At 45.9% G+C, this 22,721-nt stretch overlaps 2 long non-coding RNA genes and 1 pseudogene across 2 annotated transcripts; all 3 read left to right on the forward strand.

Moving 5' to 3' along the window:
• The first annotated feature begins 746 nt into the window (after window positions 1-746).
• On the forward strand, window positions 747-3,198 carry LOC112530661. Its single transcript, XR_003072444.2, has 3 exons — window positions 747-864; window positions 1,275-1,431; window positions 1,973-3,198. It is a non-coding gene; the product is annotated as an uncharacterized LOC112530661 (long non-coding RNA).
• Window positions 3,199-3,219: 21 nt separating this feature from the next.
• The window catches only part of LOC121108324, a 183,389-nt pseudogene continuing 163,887 nt past the window's right edge, over window positions 3,220-22,721 (forward strand).
• On the forward strand, window positions 3,731-5,478 carry LOC124417536. The gene is made up of 3 exons (XR_006932486.1): window positions 3,731-3,907; window positions 4,540-4,641; window positions 5,421-5,478. It is a non-coding gene; the product is annotated as an uncharacterized LOC124417536 (long non-coding RNA).

Raw genomic sequence — 22,721 nt, forward strand, 5'->3', positions numbered from 1 at the left:
AATATTTAAAAAGAGTGCAACAGATGCTGGCAAAAAGTAATTTTTTTATCTTTTGTTTTTTATTATTATTATTTTCTTTTTGTAAAGCTCTTAGCACGGCTTTCCTGAGTTTGGAGGAGTTTCCCTCTGTTTTCTTCGTCTTCACCCCCACCGCCCCCCACTTCTCATTCCGTGTTCTTCCCCCGTCATCGCGACAGAGCACTGACCGCCAGCGATTGCGCCGCGGGCCGCATCGATCCCGTCCAAGTTCTTTCCGCGGTCTCTGCCGCCACCTCGTGGCCAATGCGCGGAACTGCCGCTGTCCGCTGCTCAGTCCTGCAGGCGGCACAACGCGTGCGCGTAGGAATGCGGAAGTGGCTTCGTAACCGCTCTGTGCAGCTCATCCGCCGCTCTCTATTGTGATTAGTCCTCCAGGTCACAGGCGAGCATGCGCCCGACGACTCCAAATCAGCAACTGTTGCTCCTAAGCGCTACTGCCGGTTCTCGGACCGCCGGCTCAGCGATCTCCTCCTTCTAAACCAGGCTGCCCCTCATCTATTTCCACTAGATGTTTGATGCCCGAGCCCATCCCGGGAGCGGACCGGTTCGGCTCACAGCTGCCCCTGAGCGCCCGGCGCCATCCAAATTGCTCTCCGCCGCGGCGGACCAGCAGACGTCCCCTTCCCCCCCCAGCCCCGCGCCGTCCCCCGGCCGTTTCAAAGCGCTCTCAGCAGCAGCGGAACCCGAGCGGCTCGGAGATCGGATCGCGGTCGCGGTACGGGCGTGAAGCGGCCCCGGCACCGCAGCATCCCAGGACCCGCCGGGCTCGGCACCGCGCTGCGCATGCAGCACCGCGCACACAGCGTTTTGCATGCGCGTTTTCGGGTACGCACCTACGCACGCGGTGTCTTCGGCTCCTCGTTACGGAGGAGCCTTGCTTTTGGATGCTCTTGGATGCCTCGGCTGCTCCCCGCCATCTCTCTCGTCTCTCCCGCCGTGTTCCATTCGTGGCTCCCAGCTACGAGCTGGCCCTGCAGAGCATCTGCAGCCCTGTCAGCATCAGCATCCAGCAGCGGCAGGAGGAGCTCCCCGTGAGCAGCATCTGCCCGTCCCTCCCCCGGGCTCTCATTGGTCAGAGGCATCTCTGTCAGGTGGAGGATGGATTTGTGACTAGCCATTGCTTCCTTGTAGTCTGAATGGTTGCTGGTAAGCCAGGTACACTGTGCATCAGTTTCCAGCTGCTGAAACTGAGTCTTAATAATGAAATAATGAGTCTTCCTTTTTTTCTCTTACAGCAGAAAGACCTCAGCTGGAGCCTGGGACTGCAACACGGAGGGTGCTCAAGAAACAAAGGAAGGGAGTTATTCTTCACTGAGTGAGGGCTACAACAGCACAGACTCTGAGAATGAATCCAACGCATCCCAGAGGAGGAAGGAGTTATCACCAGGCCAGGTTCCTGGGCGTTTTTAAGCATGTTGTTTGTGCTGAGCCAGGGCTGTCTTGAAAGAATAGTGACGGTTGCTTGGTATTTTTGGTTGCAGGTGTTTGTCGTAATTCTGTATTAGTTTCAGGAGGTAGATTAGAAATTATAACCACTGATAGTGGAAGGAATGCAGAAGCAGCAAACAAAATTGTTTAGTGATTCATAATTCACTTTGAGGTAAACATTAGCTTTATCTACTGTTTTGTTAGTAAAGTTTGAATTCCTTTGTAAACTCGATTGGTATAGCAGTCTTGATCTGTGAAAGAGCTGGAAAAACGGCAGGATGTTGATTCCTTTGAAAGGAAAAGGTCTGTTTTCAGGTTAAGAGCTATTCTTTAAGGATCTCTTTCCATTTGTTGATATTCAGTAACTTGGTAAGCTTATAAGACAAACATTGTGTTTTCAGTTCAGAATTGCGCAGTGTTCCTGAATTGTGGTGGTTATTGGCACTCGGAGTGATAGAGTGCTGCTTTCAGTCTTTGGCTCAGATGTTGTTTCCCTTGCGTGCAGGCTGTGTCCCCAGTGCAGGCTGTATTGCGGCTGCTCGGAGGAGACGTCACCTCGCCAGGACCCGAGCTGATTATCTTCCCTTGGATGCTTCAAATGATCGTCAGCTTTCTCGGAGAAGAGAAGGCGGTGATTCAGAGGATGAGGACGAGCCTGATAGGAATCATCTCTATTTTGTTCCTAAAAAGAGAACTCTTAGGCGTAGGATGGCTGAACGCACGTGGGTGAGTTGGTGCCTTTTCTCCCAGAGAGAGGCTGTGTCTTTTACTGACTGGATGTCCGGAAGAATGTGAGACTTGCCCAGTGAAGAGTGCAGTACAAAGTTTTGCCCTTGATCTTGACAGAAGACCATAATGCTTGGTGGTCCTTGAGGCTTATGTGGGCTGTTCCTGCTCTCCACACACTGACATTACGACTGTTATGGGAAAGGGGTAAAAACAAACCAACAAACAAAGCACCAACCAGAGCCAGCCAGCCCTTTGGAAGTAAGCAGACTTACTGCATGCCAAGCGTATGTGGCTTTTCGGTTGCTCCTTAACTTCACATCCAGTATAACTGGTGTTCTTAGGTCCTCATACTCCATTTGTTTCTGGAAACCCCTCAGTTTTTGCTGTCCAGAAGATTGCAGAAGTTTTTAGCAGCAGACCTCGGTCATGGACTCGACTACTCCAAGTCACTGTGTTCGGGCTAGATTTTGCCCTACAGACTCCTGCTGTTTTAGAATGCAGAATGTCATTTAATTTCCGTGTTGATGTGGTTGGAGATACGGTGTTTAAGTTATAATTGCAGTCAAGCCAAGTTGTCAGAATGAAACTTCTATCTTCATCTTCATTGTTTGGCTGTAGCTTATTTCTACTTTTCATATTAAAAACTGTACTGCTTGTGAGGTTTCAGCTGTTGATATTGAACCGCTATATATTGTGGGAAGCCATTGATGTCTTCAGACTGAGAGGAGGGCTGCTTTACCCTAAATTACAGATTGCTTTGTACTGATGGATGTGAATGGTGTATGCATTTTACACCAGTAAGTACACAGCTTTTTGTATATAAGCTTTCCCTTTTGTGGTGTACAGAAATTGCCCAATCTGATCATTCCAATGTACATCTTTTTGTCATATGCTTTATATGTTCACATGGTATGTTTTGTTGACCTCTAAAGCTGCAGAGGCAAAACTTACATCAATTGTGTACAAACTTATATTTAATTTGCATAAACTATGTGTTGAAAGTGTTGCAAGTTCTCTTAGGAAACTTACAGCGATGCTTCCCTGTGTAAATCTCAACCAGCTAAACCCACATTTGGTCCCTGTGTTTCCTTACCAGCTGTGAACTTGGAAACTATAAAAAAGCAACTGACTGAAGGGTAAGTACTGCTTTAAGTGTTAATTGCTGAGGTGTTCATTCTGTCACAGCTGATGACAGCTTTGGAGTCTTATTCCTTCTTGCGAATATTGAAGGGTTTTGGGGTTAGTTGTGTATTGTGCTTGTTGTAATGTTTAGCACAGCGTTACAGATTTTAACTTTACCTGGCAATGCTTTGTTGCAGGGGAGTGTTTGGACTTCTCAAGCATTTTATCACTTGTAAGAATCTGCTGCTTTATTCTATGTGCTGCTGGTTCTGAAAGGAGCGTAGGCACAGTGTTATGTTTGCCAAGGAAGGAGAACTTCACTCAGGGCAGGTGGGGCTGTCAGTCCTTTTGTCGTGGCTCTTCAGCCTGTTCAGACAAGGCAGTGGGCAGCTGAGATGTCCTGGGTGGAGATGGGAACTTGCAAGGGAGCGTGTGAGAAGGACAGGTGGGGTCAGGCATCTGCAGCTACCGAGATAGCCATCCCCATCACCTCTCAGTGCTCACGCAGCCAGAAGTAGCTGTACTGATCAGTTCAGACATCGTGCAGCTGAAACACAAACATCTGCCGTTCACTTGTGTGAACCTCTGTGTATGTATACTCTTTTGTACAGACTGCTGCTGGCCTGCTTGTGTTCAAAGAATTTCCACTGAAGTGGACTAAATATTTCTGTGGAATTCTATGCTTTTTTTGTTTTTTTTTTTGGCCTTGATCACCTGAAAGAAATGAATGAAGTGATGTGGGGAGTTCAAGTACAATCAAATGTGAAAGAGTATGAAGAGTGGGAGACCTATTTGGAAAGTAACAAGAAGGGGAGGGAGAACACGTCTGGTAGTAATAGCTTGGTGATATTAAGTTGGTATAAATTAAGTGGGACGCACTGATGTGTGCTGTATTCCTACCCACATCGACTTGGGTAGAATCTGTTCAGTGTAACGTCGCTACACTTGCCATATTATGCTCTTTAGGAGCGTGCTGTGTAGAGGAATATGGGTAAAATGTCAGTGGGGGTACCTTCAGAACGTACCACTACGTCAGTGACATTTGGTGTTTTCCAAAGCATGAATCTTGTCCACACACAGTGCTTCTGTAAATGTTGGTATGGGTAAGTCTTGCAGTTCTTCTTTGCTCCAATGCAGGTGCTATTATTAGCAAGGATTCTGTGCTTTGTTTTAAGGACATAAACACTTTGTTTATGTTTGTTTAATACATAACTGAGCTAGAATCTGCTGTACATGCACTTCTCCAGCAACGAGTCATGTCGGTACTGAAGCGAAGGCAAGATGAGCTGGAAACGGAATCTACTTATATGCAGCATCTGACAAGTTAGTATGAAGTTACCAGTTACTTTCTTACTGAAATCTCATTCTTTAAGTAGAAACACAGCAGTTAATTCTTGGATTATATTTTATTTTCATGTGTAATGTTTTCTCCCTCCCTGCTGTCAGTGGGCATACTGTACTAGATGTCCTAGTTGAAATCCTTACCGAAGTAGGACGCGTAGTATCACTTCTCCAGTGGTAGAATAGTGAATATAGCATGACCAAATGCTCAGTCAGTTTTGAATTACTGATCTCAGTGGCTGTCTATCAGTACTTGAAAAGAGAAACTGAGTCAGTTTTCCAGTAGATATTAGGTTGTTTGGGACGTAGGCACTGTAGAACAGGAGGACAAGGAAGGATTGACTGATAACTGGCAACAGCTTGAGAAGAGTGAGCTCGGGGATGTAGCCCTTTCTGGTTCTAACTGGTGTGCAGGTGGGGTGGGTGCAAAGCATGCAGACTCTGAGTGTGTGTGCACTCTGGGAAGCACAGCTGGAAGCGTCACCAGGAAGGGCAGAGAGGAAGGGTGGATCTGGGGTCCCTCCCTGTGCTCACTCAGGTGCTCACCTCCCGGTTCAGGCTGTGACCTGGCAATCCCCCTGCACGAGGGAGCAGCCACAGCTGTCCTACAGTTCACTGATAATACTGACTGTGCTTTACACTGGACACTGTGAATTTTTCATCAGGAGGTTTTATTTACTTTGGTTAGTTTCCAAATGAAGAGCAGAAGCAGAATCAGTGTTCTGCATTCACCTCTTTGTCTTGTTCCTGTCTTCTGGTAGCTGGGAATGGCAAACCAAGTAATGATGGATTGGAGAGTGATGAAAAGATGAAGCTTCTGAAAACTGTGTGAGCATCGAAGGTACGTATAATTACATCTAACTGTAGTAAGTGTGTATCTGCTTCCTGTTACTTACACAGGGATGAAGGTAAATCCTTGCAGTTACTAAGCGAGATGATACACACACGTGCAAAAATGCCTTTCCTTTCCAAAGCTCAAGGTACATGGAAACCATCTATTTGTTAATGGAGGGTTTTCTTCCTGCTGATTGGAATCTGAATGTTAATAGGTACTATTAATTTAACATAAGTTGAAGTGAGACTGTTCACGAAACTGAAAGTAGATTTTTCCCTGCTGTTGGAATAAATGATATTGTGATTATATATAGGAATACACTGTTGTGATTATTGCACAGATGACAAAAATAGGCAGGTGGTATTGTTGCTGGTGGGGTGGCAGTGGGTGCATCAGAACATCTAACCTACCCTCTGTTATCAGCGTAGGCCAGGTGCTACATTTTGAACGTCGGGGTCTGCTGCTGACCTTAAGTTACTGGGAGCTCTGAAACCGTTCCAGTTGCATTGGTGCCTTGACTCATCACTGTTTAGGACACAGGTAAGGACTTAAGAGTTTTAATGGTTGAAAAATGACATTAATAAAACTTTGCTTGAAGCAAACTGTTAACCTTTAACGTTAAGTAATGTCAATAATTACATACAAGATGGTATGCTATGCAAATGATAGGTATAAATATAATTTTATTGTTGATTTTGCATGCTCTTATGGTATGTGGTGCCAGGACTAACGTTTTTTAGCCCCAGTGAGACTTGGATGCAGTCACAGTTTCAATGCAAGTTGTTGCATAAGCTACATAGAACTGAGATGATGGACTGTTGAGAGCGCAGTAGTTTCTTACAGACTACCTCTGGCAGGGATAGTATGGAGTACCATGTTAGATGTTTGGTGTTTCAGGTGGGGGGAGTTCCTAGTATGAATGTGGTGAAGTGAAGGTCGTTAGAGATGCTTTTAATGTCCTTTGGCAGCTCACAAAGTACCTTACTGTTACAAGTCTGTGTCTCTAGGGTTGCATACTTACTTCTGCTTCCTCACCTGTGTTTCCTTAGGCTATTGCTCTCACCGGGTGTTCTTAGTATATCACTGAGCTTTCTTTTACGTATGTACATGGTGAATAACTCACCTGAGTTCATTACAGAATGCAGGACTTGCAGGCGGCAGCTGAGAGAGCGTTCACAAACAGCTGGTCACCACGAAGGCATGCCGAGTGATGAAGAACTGGCTCTGACAGAGGTGACTGAATTCCAGAAGAGCAAAGGTTGGTCAGGATATGAGAGCAAATTCCTCAGAGATTGAGAAGGATTTTCAAGGGAGAGTGAAGAAATACTCCTTTTGAATGGTATATCGTTTATTTTCTACAGCACAGAATTAATGCATTTAAACAATTCTGACCAATGCCTTAGGAAGAATAGATAAGACTGTAGGCTTCTTTAGTTTAATCAGTTTTTTGTCCAAAGTTGGAATGTATTTCAAATTGAGATTTGAACTGCCTTAGTGAGCAGGTCACGAGGAGCTGGGAGAGGCACGATGCGTATTTGCTGAATAACAGAAGGAGGATTTTCCTGTCTGAGCTTTTAAGAGACATACAAAATATGAAATGTAATGGGTATTTCAATCTGTGCAGTTGTTCAAAACCGCAGAAGTCTTTTTGTGGTCTTCTGTATCTCTTTTTTCCTGAAAAAGGCTTTGCTAGAGTGCTGGTTTTAAAACCCATTTCAGTGTAAGAGGTGTGAAAGATGGAGCACAAATGCTGTTATCATAAAGATATTTCTTCTGTTCTGTAGGTGCATGAACTGTTCAGCTTATGCCTCAATAAATTCTGTGATTGTTTCTTCTCATTCCTATTGAATATTATCCATAGATAACGTTCTAGAAGAGAGTAAGAAAATCTTTGAAGATGTCCGTGCAGATTGTTTGTGACATCAGAAAAATCCTGTTGAAATTCCAGGAGCGGAAAGAGAAGTTTCCCGACTCTTACTGCGATGCTTACATCGGTTTTTGCCTGCCTAAGCTTTTAAATCCATCAGTCAGAGTTCAAATTAATAAATTGGAGTCCCCTTGAGGTAGGTGCATCACCAGACTTTATTTTTGTGAAAAATTGTGTGTGTGTGTTCGTGTGTTCTGATATCCTCTGGGCTTCTGGGTAGGCGGTGCTCCGCTACGTTTCTGGTCTGTACTGTCTTTGCAAACTTGTCTACTCTGATGTACTCATCTTTGTTAACTGGCAAGACCTGTGGCTATTTCTGGCATCTCAAAGTATGACAGGACGGGGGCATGCTGCTTGCAGGGAAGACTTCTGTACAGGAGCTTTGCCGTGGGTTATAGAGGCATTCCAGAGCTTGAGATAAGTGTTGTTAACTAGAAGGAGGACATCTTTTCCTCTTGTCAGGTTGCTTGTATATGAATCACTTGCATCTTTATTAATGTGGAGCTGTTTGCTGACATTTTGACAACCCTACCCTCTGAAATCTAGCTTTACATTCAGTTTTAGCTTGCTGCTTTGGTCCATTCCGTGATTAGAATCCATGTAAAACTGTTAAATGAGAATCTTTTGGTATCATTAGATATATTTCTGCATGGAGCTTTTTCTCTCAATCCTGACAGCTGAACAACTAATGGGAATGATCTTTCAGCAGAATTCTACAGACCTGAAAGAGATGCCCTGGTTCAGAGCTGTAGAAGGATTCAGCGATGCCAAAAAGCCGTCTGAATCAAAAAGAGATGATGATCCTGATGAAGAAGTTTTGCCTAGAGTGATTGAAAAAACTATCCTGCCAAAAATTACAGGTATATTAAGGTTGTCTTGAGGACGTTCACTGCAGCTAGGTAATGAAACCTTAAATAAGTGGTAATGTAAAATTATGCTTGATAGTTACAATTACTTGTTAAGGTTACTGCAAATGAAAGGTTTAGCTTTTTGAATGTTTGCTTCCTTGAAACTAGAGCAGATAGCCACTTGGATATCATGAATGAAATAATTCCTATTTTTCAGCATTTGCCAAGAATGTGTGGGATCCTTTATCGACTTCACAGACTGAGTGACCTTACACAGCTTTGCGATAACGTGTTTGAAAAACAAGTCCTGTCCAGAAGTGAATGCAGTCAGACAAAACAGGTAAAGGCTGTTGTGGTAATGGGGAAGGAAGTTCTTGATGCAGTGTATGCACTTCACTGTAAATATTCACTGTAACATACACTTAGCCCAGTTCTGGTTTTATTCTCATGCAAATCTGGGAGTTTATCCAGCATAAAGTAGGTGAAACTAAGTTGATGTTTAGGCCCTTAGTATGAAAAGAAATAATAACAAACGTTTATGCAGTCGCCACACTTGGCTTCAGGAAGAAGCTTTAGATAAGATTCTGTTTGTATAGTAGCTGTGGAGTTTTGTTGTGTTTTTTTTAATAGAACCTCATAGCTGGAAAATACATTAATCTCATTATCCAAGAGGATTTTGTTTAAAAAAAAGAAAGAAAGAAAGAAAGGTGGTTAAAGCTGAGACTTGCTCACAGGTCTTCAATGCAGCCATGATCTTAATGTCTATATATACAGTGGCACCTGCATTCAGCTGAATTAGCATTTTGCTTTTCCACATGAACAAATGTGCCTTCTACTGTTTCATTGTAGGAATAGTTACCAAACATTGATGTTTATGTACTCTTTCTGACAAGAGTAACTACGCAGTCAACTTGGTGCTTTTTTGCTCCTGTAACTAAGAGCTTTCATAAATGGAAAGTTCTTAGTTTATGGGGCACAGCCCAGAGTCTGGTTTTGTGATCTTAACTTGGAGTATCTGAGGGCTTGTGTTATTTGTGGTGGTCTGCTCCCCCTTCTACTCCTGACTCCTCCTTTCTTTCCTGAAATAGTTGATATTGCTGATGCTTATTGCTGGACGCTCTTAGAGAGAGGATAACTGGTAAGAGTCTGGTAGGTGTGGGGTTAAGACACAGCTGGGAGAAGAGTGTTGCTAAGCCTGATGCAGCATGTTTGTCTGGTTACAAGCAGTGCTGTTCTGCTGAGAATCCATTAAACACATACTCGAGTGTTTCCAACTGCTAATTCCATTGGGTATTGCAAGGAGTTTCAGTTAACAGCTGTTTCCTCATATGAAAGAACTCCATAATTGTAATTCATCGAGTGTTTAAGAGATGAATTGTCTGTTTGTCTTACTTTCAGGTCAAACAAAATCCTTATTTCCTCTTCCTCTTTTTCTGACCAGCACTGTGGAAGACAAATCATCGCCATGTTCAAAATTCCAAGGCAGACGGTTTTGGTCAGCTGTTGAGGTAAAGAAAAGACACCGATCTTGTCTGTGAAAATCATTTTAGTTAAAAGTAGACTGTCGTCTTTGAGGAAATGTATCTTCAGTCAAATCTGATTCCTGAGAGCTTAATGTATTTTAATAGGAAGGTTAGCTATTTTTGTCAGTGAGCTATTTATGCTCACCCACCTCTGATACGTAGTCAAGAGACTTTAATTTCATCATCTGTTCCTGCTAACCTTCCATGAGATCAGTCATTGGCACTCTGTGGATAGGTCTGTTTCCTCAGTATGTGCATACAGTGCCCATGTTGCTCTTGTAGAATAGAATCCCTGCATGTGCGTGTAAGCGTATTAGTATAGCTTTATTCAGTCTAAAGTGCTGAGTTAGTTGAATGTCTGAATGCCTGTGATTCAATTCCCTCTTAGATCCGTTTCCTCTATGAGTGTATTTGGATTCGTACTAAAGATGAGGTTTAGATGCAGGAAAACACATTAACATCCCAGTTCCCCTGCTGTGTGTGCTAACAAGGCCATGGTGACAGCCCTGCATAGGCTTCCTGCTGCCATGTTGCACATTCCTGTAGAAAAATCAGGGAATTTGGGAATGTTGAGGACTTGCCATATTCACTCCTGGGGCAAGCTGTTGTGTAAGGGTTTGTCATGGACAGATGCAGAGAAGACAAGAGGGAGCTTAGTGCTGATACCTGGCAGACACGAAACAGACATAAGATTCTGGTATCACCTTCTGAGACTGTGTATTGCCTGACTTAAATGTCCTGTCAAATACATGTTTCTAAAAGCGAGACCGGTGGTCTTTCACTGCAGATTGAAGTTTTCTCCTTTCAGTTTGTTTTCCATCCTCACTGTCAGTCTTCTCTTTAGAAGTGGTGATGTGCAGAACAGTTGAAAATGTGTTTGTGTTGGGTATCTTCTGACAGTTTGCCACTCTTTTTTTCTGGAGTGAAGTCATGAATTCGTTTACCCCAGAGTAAGTAGTACTGCGGGTCATGCATTAAACTCTTTGGATCTGTTCAGCAGCTTATTAGTGTGACTTATCTGTGTTTGAGACTGCCGTTGTGCAGCCCCTATTGGTGCTGTCTTTCAAAGCAGGTGATCATCTGCAGGCTGCCTATCGGGAATGTCCTCTAAACCATGCCCAGAAATTGTATGGGAGAGTACTCACAAAGGGCTGGGCGAGAAGAGGACAGGAACTATTTTAATGAAGGAAGTACAGTTGATGAGGTTTTGATGTTTGTGCCATCCTACAGTCTAACTTTCCTAGCAGCTCATGCAGTCAAAAGGAAGTGTCCTGCCAAAGCACTCCAGAGAAGTATGCAGTAGTCGTGGGCTTTGCGACTGCTTTCTGACTGGTGACTGCTAAGATCACGTACTGTGTCTGTGTGGGTGAACTACCTTGAGGTTAACAGTTACCTTGACATTAACCATTCTGTGTTGAGGGGGAGACCAGCGATGTTCTTACGCTGGGCTTAAGTCTTTTTAAATAGTCATTTCTACAGTGATAACAGGTAACTGAAGACAACTCTTGCTAACGAATAATACTGAGGTCAAGTACAAAAGAATCTTTTTGCTGCTATGGATCAAGGCTATCAACCTTACCTGTGTTATGAGGCTGGTGGCGTTTAATCTTATGTAGCGTATGTTAGCAAATTGTTAATGAATTGGAAGGGTAACATGCTCTTTATTTCCTTGGGAGGTGATGTGTGTATGTATGAGGGTACAGCTCATAGGCACATGTAGAATTAATCTACTTCAAAATACTATTTATGATCTGTAGTTTTTTAGTGACTAATTGGCAGTAAGCTTGGAGAGAATAAATCCTGTTTTTTGAGTACTGAGATTGGATGGACATGGTATCTTTTGAGTTTAAAAAGGAGGTTCTAATGCACCCTCAGCCATCAGATATGCATGTTCTGTTTCTCCATTACTGCAGCTGCTCTCCAAGGTTCTCCTTTGGGATGGGACTGTACAGGAAGACACAGTCCGTGGTGTGGGACTGAGCAAGCTGCTGAATCGTTACCTTCTTCTGAACCTCTTCAACACACCACCAGGGCCAGAAAACATAGAGAAGTGTAAAGAGGTGAAAGGTCTTATTTCCATGGGGACAGATGTAGTCTGAAGTGTAATTATTTAACATTTGAAGTTGTTTTTTGTTTGTTTCTTTGTTTTTTGATGACCTTGGTGTATAAAAGAATTTCAAAGCAAGCATTGGTTCCTAGGCTTTAGGAATAACTGCTTAAAATGATGGTTTTGTTTTTTGAAGAGTAAACACTGCCAATAATAACTGAACTAGCCAAAAGGAGAAGTCTGTCAGAAGTGGTGTGACTTAGTGTTATTGAAAGCCTTTTTTTTTTCTTTCTATTTTTTCTTTCAGAATACTCTCTGGGTGAACAGGTGGTTGCATGCTTCCCAGAAAGGTGGTTCCAAAATCATGGAAGTGGGTCAACTCTCCCCGAGTCAGTGAACTTCTGCCAGCATTTGGTTCAGTGAGCACGTATGCTTCACAGGAATAACCACAGGTAACAAACAACATGTTCTTTGGGATGCAGCACTTCCTCATAATCTTTATGTTAGTATTTCTTTTAGGGACGTGGTTCAGTGGGCATGGTGGTGATGGGTTGACAGTTGGACTAGATGATCTTTGTGTTTTTTTCCAACCTTAATGATTCTATGATTCTTAAATTCCTCAAGTCTCATAGCATTTAACACTTTCAGTGATGTACTTCCAACATCTACGTACAACTAAAGATGCAATCCATAATGTAAAATGGATCGCTTTTGCAGTACTAGTTCAGGCTAGTTTGAGGCTCTAGATGTTGGGTGCAGTTAATGGTCAGTGTAGCTCAAGGCACGTTTTAGCTTTATTGATTTTGAAGTCAGGTGTGAATGTGTTGCTATGTCAACTTGTTTTTGTAATAGTGATGAAACTGAAGAAGTTGTTCTCCTGTTGCTGAAAGTCAAGGCTCTGCGTATTGCTGAAGAGCTCATTGAAGAGTGCAAACGGGAACATCTTAAATCTGTGATCAGGAAATAAGGATTTCTTTGAAGCAGCAGTTCTTTTACTGAAACAAGCCTGATGCTCACTCTAAAAAAGTGGTAACTGTTTAATGAGTGGACTGCCTGCAGTTGTTTTACTGTGAAGTATTTTGTTTTTTTTTTTTTTTTCCAAATGTCTTCTGATGCCATCTACTCCTAGATAGAATCACAATCGTCAGTGTGAAGTGCAGGTGTTCTGAAATATATGACGAAGCCTCATTGCTTTGTTCTTTTGGGAAGGATGACTGCAGTAAGTGCCTGTAACGTTACCACTGCTGGTGAGCAGACAACTTCACAAGCTGTTTTCAGTACCACACCAAATCACTCTGACTCAGGAGTCACTGAACTCTAACTTATTGTCCACTTAATGAGATAACTCTACCGAAACTCACAGTGAGTTCTTCATAGCTTTCTGACCCTGACACAGAAGCAGGAATTCTGTAGTGCAGTGAGAAGTCTGATCTGTGAACATCTACTGATGGTAAACGGGTGTTCAGGAAGGTAAGAAGTTGCACAGGAGAACGTCTTAACTACGCTTACTCTTCTCCAGAGTATGATTTGTAGTGGAGCTTTGTACTTGAGATACAGACTGGACTTTGTGCACACACTTGGAGTTGTCACCCGCCCTCATTTATCAGACGAGCAGAACAACAACTCCAGTTACCTTCTAGTAATTCGGCTCTCTAAGGACATTTACCTTTTGCTTCCCTGTAAGACCCATTAAACCTCATTTCACCGTACCCATGTTGGATTTCTAATGTTGTGTAACTTCGTATATGTGCAGTAAATATTACTGCTGCAGAATAAAAAGGATGTTTTACTGTAGAAACAGCAGTGCGTCACAAATTCTGCTAGTTTGCTATTGCCTGCTTCTCTAAAATGTTATTTATGGGTCTTCCATTTAACTCTTAGAGGTTTCTATTCCCTATGGTTTTTCTGTTTTTTAATTACAGAATATGTATTTTTGTAAACTATTTTAATTGTAAATAGCATTCATCAGTGTTATAGACAACAATGACTTTTAAAATAAAAGCAAAACCATTATTTTGAAAAGTAAAGACGTTTTTGTGTTAATGAGACTTTTAACGCTTTCAAGTCTTGAACACGACAGGAATGTTATGTGAAGTATGGAAAAAAACTGTGGCACTGCTGGCGCTTCATTATCTGCAGGATTTAGGAGTTCTGTTGTAAGTAATTGTGCACTTCTACTTTCCTGAGTGCAAAGAAAATACAACTGATGGGTAATCAGCTGAAGCATGTGATCTCCGTGCTTGCTTTTGTCTCCTCTGCTTCCTTATTCATGTGGAAAGTTGCTCCCAAAGAAATTAGTCTTGTGCTGCTATGAAATTGGAATAGGTTCTATCACGCTTTACCTCTGTAGAGGCTTCTTCCAGTGGCTGCAGACGTCACTTGTCATGACTGGTAAGCAGGGGAAGGCGATTTTTACTGGAGCTCAGAAGCCCCATCCCAGTTGAGTATCTTTGAGAACCTACTGTGCCACTTTGTGGTGAACCTTGCACCCATTCACACAATCTGACTGGAGTAACAGCTAATCTGGCTTCATTCTTGCAAGCTGGTTTCAAAACGTTGGTATTACTGCTTTGTTGTCAGGTTACTATTGGTGCTTTATCAGATGTCATTTCAAAAGTGCCTTTACAGGACAGCTAAGCAGCACTTACTACTCAGATTGTCCAGCTGGGCTTCTGTACATCTGCTTCCCTGCCATAGCCCCCTTCTGAACCTACTGAGTGAAGCATTTTCACAATTGGCCCCTGTCTACTTGGCAAAGGCAGAAGAAACAGTTATTTGGAAGTGACAACACAATAACTGCAAACCCCTTCTATTAGCTGTGATTTAGAAGGGAAGGCAGAAGCAGGGCTGAACACACTGTAACACTGTTTCAGGAATGTTGTTCAGGAAGGGGCAGTTTAACATTCAGACAAGAACTGCTGAAACTTTCACTGTCTTTTATTTGCATACGAAACTTGAAAACTGACAAGTTCTTACACTGAACTCAAAGCTGTTACTTGTTCAGCTCTTCACTCGCTTCCTCCAGTATTTTATTCCTCTATTTTGAAGTATCGTACTTCTCGCAGCATATCGAATTCCAGCCAGGGCTGCTTCCACTTCTGTGCTTCCTTCATTTTTTTTCTCGGGTAGCTCAAATTTTATTCCTTTTATGTTGTATTTCGGCCTCTCCCACCGTTTTGACCATAGGTGAGGTTTCATTCTGACCTGCAGCTAGAGGGAAAGATTTTTTTAAAAAAAGAAAAAAGGTATTAAAAGGTCAGAAGGTCAGAATTCTGACTGTGAAGCAAAGCAGTGAGACAAGTGCTGCTTTAAGAGAAGAGAGCAGCCCGATCTGTCAGCAAACTAAGGGACTAGCTGGACACCAGTGGGAGAAAAGGGATTTGGGGGCTGTGTGGCTGTTATGTTTGTTCATATACCTAAATAACACTGATTTATTACACCGTCCTTAAGTTGATATGCTGTTAACTCTCTTCTACACTTCTACGCTGTTACTTACTAAGGAAAGAAGAATAGGACAGCAGCCGTTCCTCCTTTTCCCTGTAAGCTAAGTTGGATAGCATTCTTTTACCAGTCTGCCAGACCTTCTGAGATGCAGATTCTTGCTAACTGCTCCTTCCACCCCCCACATCAGTAGCATTAAGTTTCCATAGCGCTGGCTGTTCTGTCTGCACAGTGTAATACAGAGGCATCTGCAGGCCGTTACTCCTTGCACGTCTCCTAAGTTACCTACTGAGGAAGGCAGGTACTTTGGTTATGAATGTTCTTTCACTACAGGCAGTAGCATTAAGGTACCAGATTTTACATGCTAGTATCACCTTGATAACTAACACAACCAAAAGCTGTTTAACAGCCTTCCAGGCCATTGTAGAATGGCCACTTGGAAGAGACTCACAAGGATCATAGGAGTTCAACCCCTGCCTCCACATAAAACCAACCCCTGCCTCCACATAAAACCAGCCACACTATGTCTGAGAGTGGTGTCCAAAGGCTCCTTGAACTCTGGCATGTTTGGGCCTGGGCAACCTGTTCTGTGCACTGGTCAACCTCTGGTGCAGAAGCTTTTCCACCCTGACCCTCCCCTGATGGAGTCCTCCATCTGGCTCTGAAATGGAGCCCTGCAGAAACCCCAGGTGACTGCTCACCATCCTGATATAATCCCGGTATCAGTCAGAAAGTTAACTAAATTATCGCCTACGTTCCCACTAAAAAATTAAACTCCTGCCTTGTTTACAGGAATTTCTTCATGGTCTAAATGAGACACAGATGAAAAAAACACTTTTTTCATCACTTGATAGTAAAAGATAATAATTTTTTTCCTACTGTTTCTTACAAGCAGCTGAAGAGAGCCTACAGGAGACACCACATTCAAGTGGTTATCTTGTGTTGGCAAAGCTTAAGGGGACTCTTAAAACTCTTTTCTGCTCCGATGAATTATACCGTGCCATAGAAATCTCCTTATGCTCTGGAGTTCAACTGTCTGGCAGCTAAGTTGAAGGCACGCTTTCTGACACAGTACTGGCCAGAGGGCCACTACCAACAGATTATTTGCATGGGGTCACTGTGTTTCAGACAGCATGGAGACTTGGCCTCAGAGCCAGAGGAATGGCTTGAACACCTCCAGGGACAACAGTTCCACCACCTGCCTGGGCATTTTGAGAGGACATTTTTCCTAGTATCCAACCTGAACCTCCCCTGGCACAACTGAAGGCCATCACCTCTTGTCCTCCTGCTGCTCCTTGGGAGGAGAAGCTGACTCCCACCCAGCCACAACCTCCTTTCAGGTAGTGGTGCAGAGAAATGAGGTTTCCTTTGAATCTCCTCCAGACTGAACACTCCCTGCTCCTTCAGACACTCCCACTAATATTGTGCCCCAGATCCTTCACCACTCTGTTGCCCTTCTCTGGACGCGATCCAGAGGCCCCAGTGCCTTTCTTGTAGTGAGGGGCCCAAAACTGAGCACAGTACTGGACGTGCAGTTCCACCAGTGCTGAGAACAGCCGGCAGATCGCTTCACCAGTCCTTCTGACTGCACTATTTCTGACACAGGCCAGGATGCTGCTGGCATTCTTGGCCACCTGGGCACACTGCTGGGTACGTGCAGCCAACTGTTGACCAATACCCCCAGTGTGCAACGTATCACATCGTCACTCTCCTCTCAGAGGCAGCACCGCCACTGTAAACACTGTGCCACTTAAAGCAGTGCAGGTGGGTTTCGGAGACATGAAAAATGCTTAGCACAAGAGGAATTCCATTTCACAAACAGAAATACGTGCACTCAGCTCCCAGCTGACCTCGAGATGTGAGGCAAAGGCAGAGGCAGGGCCCGTGTCTCTGTCACCTTCCGACACGCACTTTTCGAGTACCAATGCCTCAGAGCCCTGAGGAATCTGAGGGCGGCCCCCACCGCGGCCTACCCCTTCTACCTCCTCTCCTCTCTCTGCTTCTGCTTGTCAATAATGACGGGCTTCGGGGGAGGCTGGAATTCTGTGGGCTCTCCATCGCCGTTCATTCGACACATCGAGGAAGAAAACCACCCGGTGAAGATAAAACGCTCAGAAAAACACCGTTCTCAAAAGGCACCGTTCCCCACAGCCTCGCAGCTCAAACCCCCCGCAGGCGGCCGCCATAGTGACTACGAGTACTTCCGGTCCGCCGGCGCCAGAGCGCAGGGTGGCTACGGCAAGCTCGGAGGGCCAAAACTGCCCTCAGCGCGAAGCGGAGCTGTGTGTCGCTCTACTCCTAACCCCTTCTGAGCTCTGTTCATGATCTGATGGGTGTATTTGAAGTGGAGGGTATTTGACGCTGCTTAGAGAAACGAGGGGCCTGTGCAAAAAAGGAGCGTGCTGCATTTTGTGGTGCAAGATGTTCTGGGAACTGCTGCTAACAATGCCCAGCAGGCTTCCTTTTTGCTGGGGAGAGGTTTAGCAAGGACTTTTTTATATGAAAAGAGTTCATCCTATATTTCCTTTCCACTGACCTTCCGTCGTACTGCTTGAGAAATTGCTATTTCTTGCTGTAGAGAATGCACATGCACCTGCACCTTGTATCTGCACAAAGAATCATCTAAACATCTCTGTACGGTGTTTCTTTTTGGCACTGGGATGGAGCTGTGTGGAACACAGACTTGGATGAATCTTCAGTCGGGTGCAGGGACGCGTAATGCTCATCTTAGATGTCACGCTGACAGCAGCAGTAGAGAGGCAAATGTCATAGGGTTTCATGGTTTTTTTTTTTTTCCTTTTGTTTCAGTCCTAACCGTGGAAGCATAGAAGCGTTACCCAGACCAATTGAGCATTTCTCACATGGGCTTTCTACCAATGACACAGGGCAGTGGAAGTCAGCATCAGAAGCATCTGTAACAGCCCTGCAAAAGACTGGTGAGAGTTACCCTGGCAGCCTCTTTTGGCAACCTCAGGTCTCTGCAAGCTGTTGAGCTGTGTCGTGAAGTCCTCCCGTGGTGCTGACTCAGCTCTCCCTGTCTTTGGTGTAGGAGAGCTGGTCTTCAGCTTCCTTCCTGTTTCCTGCCTATCATCTGCTCCCTGCTTTGCCCATGGCCCAGTGAGCCTTTTATTCCTCGCCCCCAGATTTGCATGTGTGGATAAGAGCATCTGCTTATGTACTGTTTCTTTTCCAGCTGTGGTGTCAGGCTGAGCGACAGCTCCCAGCCGAGCTTGTGGTGAGCGAGACACGGAGTAGGTGGAGATGGAGTTCTCTGTGTCACTAAAGCATGAGCTTGATGGCTGCCGTGAGCCAAAGCAAGAGAGTCTGTGTGTTTGATTTCTGTGTTGGCCTGAGTGGGTAGAGCAGGGCAAGGGGGCTGATTTGGACGTGCTGCTTTCCCAATACGGTGCTGTTTGCGTGGCAGTGCTTCTGGCGTTGCAAATTGTGTCAGATGTCAATGAATTCCTTGGAATCTGTTGAGTTGACTTGTGCAGGTTTCATTCTGGAGCTGAACCCTTCCTGGCCGCTTCTGTGCATAGCCATGGCCTTTGCTTCTTTCTTGCCTTTTTTCTTGGTTGCGTTTGGCACTGTGCAAGCCGTGAATTGCCAGGAAGAGCTGGAAGTGCTCTGGAGTTGTGGGGGACAAACTCCTAAGAAACAATGTGCAGCTTCAAAGCCCCAAAGTTTGGAGAGATGAGAGATGCGCTGCCTGGTGCAGGACACTGATGCGCTCTGCAAGGCGCTTTCCATGAAGACCTCAGGTCTGTGCTCGAAACTGCATCCAAAGCAACCCAATGCCCTCGTGCTTGTTGTACCCGGAGGTATCGGTGCCAGGAGTTGCTGCTGTGTTTGCAATGCCATTGTGTCGGCAGGGTGACGTTCATGGCGTGCGATGCCCTCATGTCATTCAAAGCATCCTTGCAGATGTTCCTAGTGAGGGCATGTTTCATTGACACCATAGGTTGTTTTCTGGAAAATGAAAGAGTGGGCTTGCGTACCTCCAGATGGTTTTCATTTCCTGCTGACCACAGTGCACGTCATGTCTGCTGCCATTGCCCCACGGCCCTGTTGTGGTTTAAGCCGGTGGGTGGCTCAGCACCACACAGTCCTTTGCTTACTGCCCCCTTCCCAGGTGGGATGGGGGAGAGAATTATGGGGGAAAAAAAAAGAAGGTGGAAGTCATGTGTTGAGAGAAATCTCTTTCCAAAGGTAGAGGAAAAGGACAGAAGTAATGGATGTATATATAAATATATACATGTATATGAATGTATATATATGAATGCATATAACAAGTAATGTAGAAGCAGTGGCTCAGCACCTCCCAAGCAATGGGCAAGCAGAGGAAGAGAGTGAGGATGAGCTCCCACCCCCGTCCAAAACCCCTTCCACTTGATGTCATATGGTATGGAATATCCCTTTGGCCCGTTGACATCAGCTGTCCTCATTTGGTTTCCTCCCAGCTCCTTCTTGAGAGCTTTGCTGAGAACGGCCTTGGCTCTGTACAGCTCTGCTTCTCAGAAATTATAAACAGGAGAGTGTTCTCACTGTTGTAGCATCATAGCAGACACTGAAGAAAAATGGATCCCACCTGAGACTAAGACAGCCCCCCAGTGTCCGTGCAGCGAGCCGTGTGGAGCTGCAGGTCAGTGCATTTCCCTGGCAGCACTGGCCAGGGGTGCTGGGGAGGTTTGCGTGCTCAGCTTGGGCATCGCGCTGCTGTGCGTGTCAACACAGCATGCTTCGTGCTCTCCGAGCAGCAGAACAGCGTTTCATCAACAAGGTGCCATCATATTTACTGGAACCAGATGCATTTGTGTCTCTGAGGCTGGGTTTACCCTACGAGCTCTTCTCGAAGGAGCTGTTTTGATTCCTTTGTCCTGTGTGCGAGACGCGCTTATCCCACTTGTGTTCTGTGCTTTGGTATTACTCTTGGTGGACAGAAGGAGCTGGTGGATTCAGCAGCAGTAGATTCTGTTGGTTTCCTGTCTGCTGCTTCATCCCTGGAGCTCGCTGCTGCACGGAAGAGTACAGGCGTGTTTATCCCAGGGCTGCTGTAAAGGGGAGCCCGGTTGGCATAGCAGTGAGCAGCAGCTAACGGGCTGTGCAGAGGAGGGCTTTGCAGAAGGAGCAGGAGTGCCTGCGTCCATCTGTATCCTCGGATACGTTCTGGCAGTGAGGCAGCAGCTGTGGCCACAGTGACTGAATGCAGACTTGGCAAGACCCCCAAGGCTTGGGGCTGCCACGTGGCGTTTCCTAGCCCTACCCTCCGTTATAGCCTGGCAAAGCACAGCCACCCTGCACCCAGGGCAAGCTTTTGTCTTAGTGTCATGTTTCACTGCTATCTTGTGAAGCTCAGGCACTGGGGGCAGCTTCCCCCCAAAGAAAAGGAGGAGGAAATGAGGTCGTCATGGAAGCCAAAAGGCAAAAATGCACTCGGGAAAGAAACTGGTGAAGCAGTCTAGTAGTAGTGCTGTGTTTCTCTTCCTTTATTTCCATCCAGGTGAAAGAGATGGCTGCTCTAAGCCGCCCTTGGGTGCAAAGAAGGACCCTAGTGTGGATTTGCCATAGGCCCAGCAAGAGGCTCAACAGCACCAAGCGCCGGGTCCTGCACTTTGGTCCCGACAACCCCATGCCAGCTTCTCCAGGATTTGGCTGGGATAGAATTCCAACCACGCACTGATTTCTTGAACGCTGGGGTGCCCTTTTGGAATCCTGTGGTCTTGTGACGTGGTCTTGCCTCCCCACCTTGTCCGTCCATGGTGGAGCAGCCGGGTGGCCCTTAGTGATGTCATAAGCGGCTAGAATGAGGGGAGGAGCAGCGCGTGCTGCGTCCCTTCATTGGAGCGCTTGAGCTCGGCGTGAGTACGTGGCTTGTTGCACTTGTGCATCTACTGAGTCGTGTTCGTCTTCATCCCGTCTTGCGCAGCGTCTTGTAGGTAAGCTGAGACGGTGCGGGATAGACGGGTGGGCAGCGAGGGCTTGAGAAGTGCTGGCTGGCAGAGCTCCTAGGATCATATTGCTTAGTCTGGACCGTCAGAGGCCATTTTCCCCCAGGGCCATCCATTCCAAAGCCATCCATCAAGGTGGCATTTGTGCCACGGTTCTTCCCTGGTTCTTCCCTTTGCTCAACTTGTGCAAGCTCACTGACCTGCTCTTTCTCCCTCCCCTGCCCCACCCTCCGCCTGCTCCCTTGGTGCAGCTTTTGCTCGTGGAAGATCAGAGCAAAGTGACAAGGAACGGCTGCGGGTTCGAGGATCTTCTTCTCCCTTGTTCTGATCTCTTGCCAGGTACGTGCCATGTTTTGTATTGCCCACATGGTTCAGCAGCCCGTGTTTAGTCACACCGTGTGTAGTAACACAGCCTCGTCCAGCTTGAATGTGCAGCTCTGGTCAACGTGTGGGTTTTCTCCACTTCCTCTCCAGCTCAACCCTCAGCAGGATGCTGCCTGTAGTGCTGGGAGCAGCTAGTGTGAAGGAAGGCAATCCCTTAGGCCAAGAGCCCTAGCCCCACTCTGTGCAGAGCTGCACAACATGAGCCAGGGGCACAAGCGCTGCATGCTTTGGCTTGTGTGAGTGTGCCCGACAGCTGTAGGGAGCACAGCGGGCATGCAGGCAGAGGAAATGCGTGGGCAAGGCTGCGGCCGGCGCTGGTGGTGAGGCTGCTGCTGGGAGCCGGGGGCTGGGGAGCAGCTCCAGCCCCAGCAGTGACACCTCTCCCTGGCCTGCTACTGCGCTCTCAGCGTGCTGCGGGCAAATGCATCTGCTGCTTTGTGCCAGAGTCCCCATCTGCTAGCAGAGGGACAGCGACTTGGTCCAGTGCTGCGTATTGCAACGGCTGTCCCGTTTGAATAGACTGCACAGCGTGGTTGTTTGTAGAACACCTGCCTCCGCCAGTGGGCAACTGAGAGTAGTTCTGAAGAAGACTCTCAATCCAGTGCTGTGTGAACACAGGAAATGTGATTCTTTTCTGTTGCAGCTTGTCGCGCCTGCTGTGATGGGCATCGCGAGCAGCGAGATCAGCCGTGGGCCTGACCAGGGCGTTGACGGAGGTACAGTGTGAAGCTCTGCTTGGTCTCTGTTCCCTGACTTGAGCCAGCAGAATGAGCCACCGGTTGTGCTCTCCTGCTTTTCAAGAGAGAGAGCATCCTTCCGGCTCTCTCGGTGTCCCTGAAGAGCTGCCTTAAAAGCTTCATTGCCTTGCTAGTGGCATCGAGATGGCACCCTGAAATCCTCCTTGTTTGTCCTCAGCTCCTCACCATGGCCTGTGCTCTCTGTTTCAGCCTGAGAACCAGGGGAAGCCCTCTGCTGGTCCGTGAGGAGTCATCTCTTAATATTCCAGCTATTGCTGCTGGCCATGTTATCAAGAGCTACGTTGCCCAGGCAGCGGATGAGCTCTCCTTGGAGGTAAGCAGATAAAGAAGGCGTTCCTTGTTGTCACGGAC

The sequence above is a fragment of the Gallus gallus genome, chromosome Z (genome assembly GCF_016699485.2).
Source record: "Gallus gallus isolate bGalGal1 chromosome Z, bGalGal1.mat.broiler.GRCg7b, whole genome shotgun sequence".
NCBI classification, from domain to species: domain Eukaryota; kingdom Metazoa; phylum Chordata; class Aves; order Galliformes; family Phasianidae; genus Gallus; species Gallus gallus.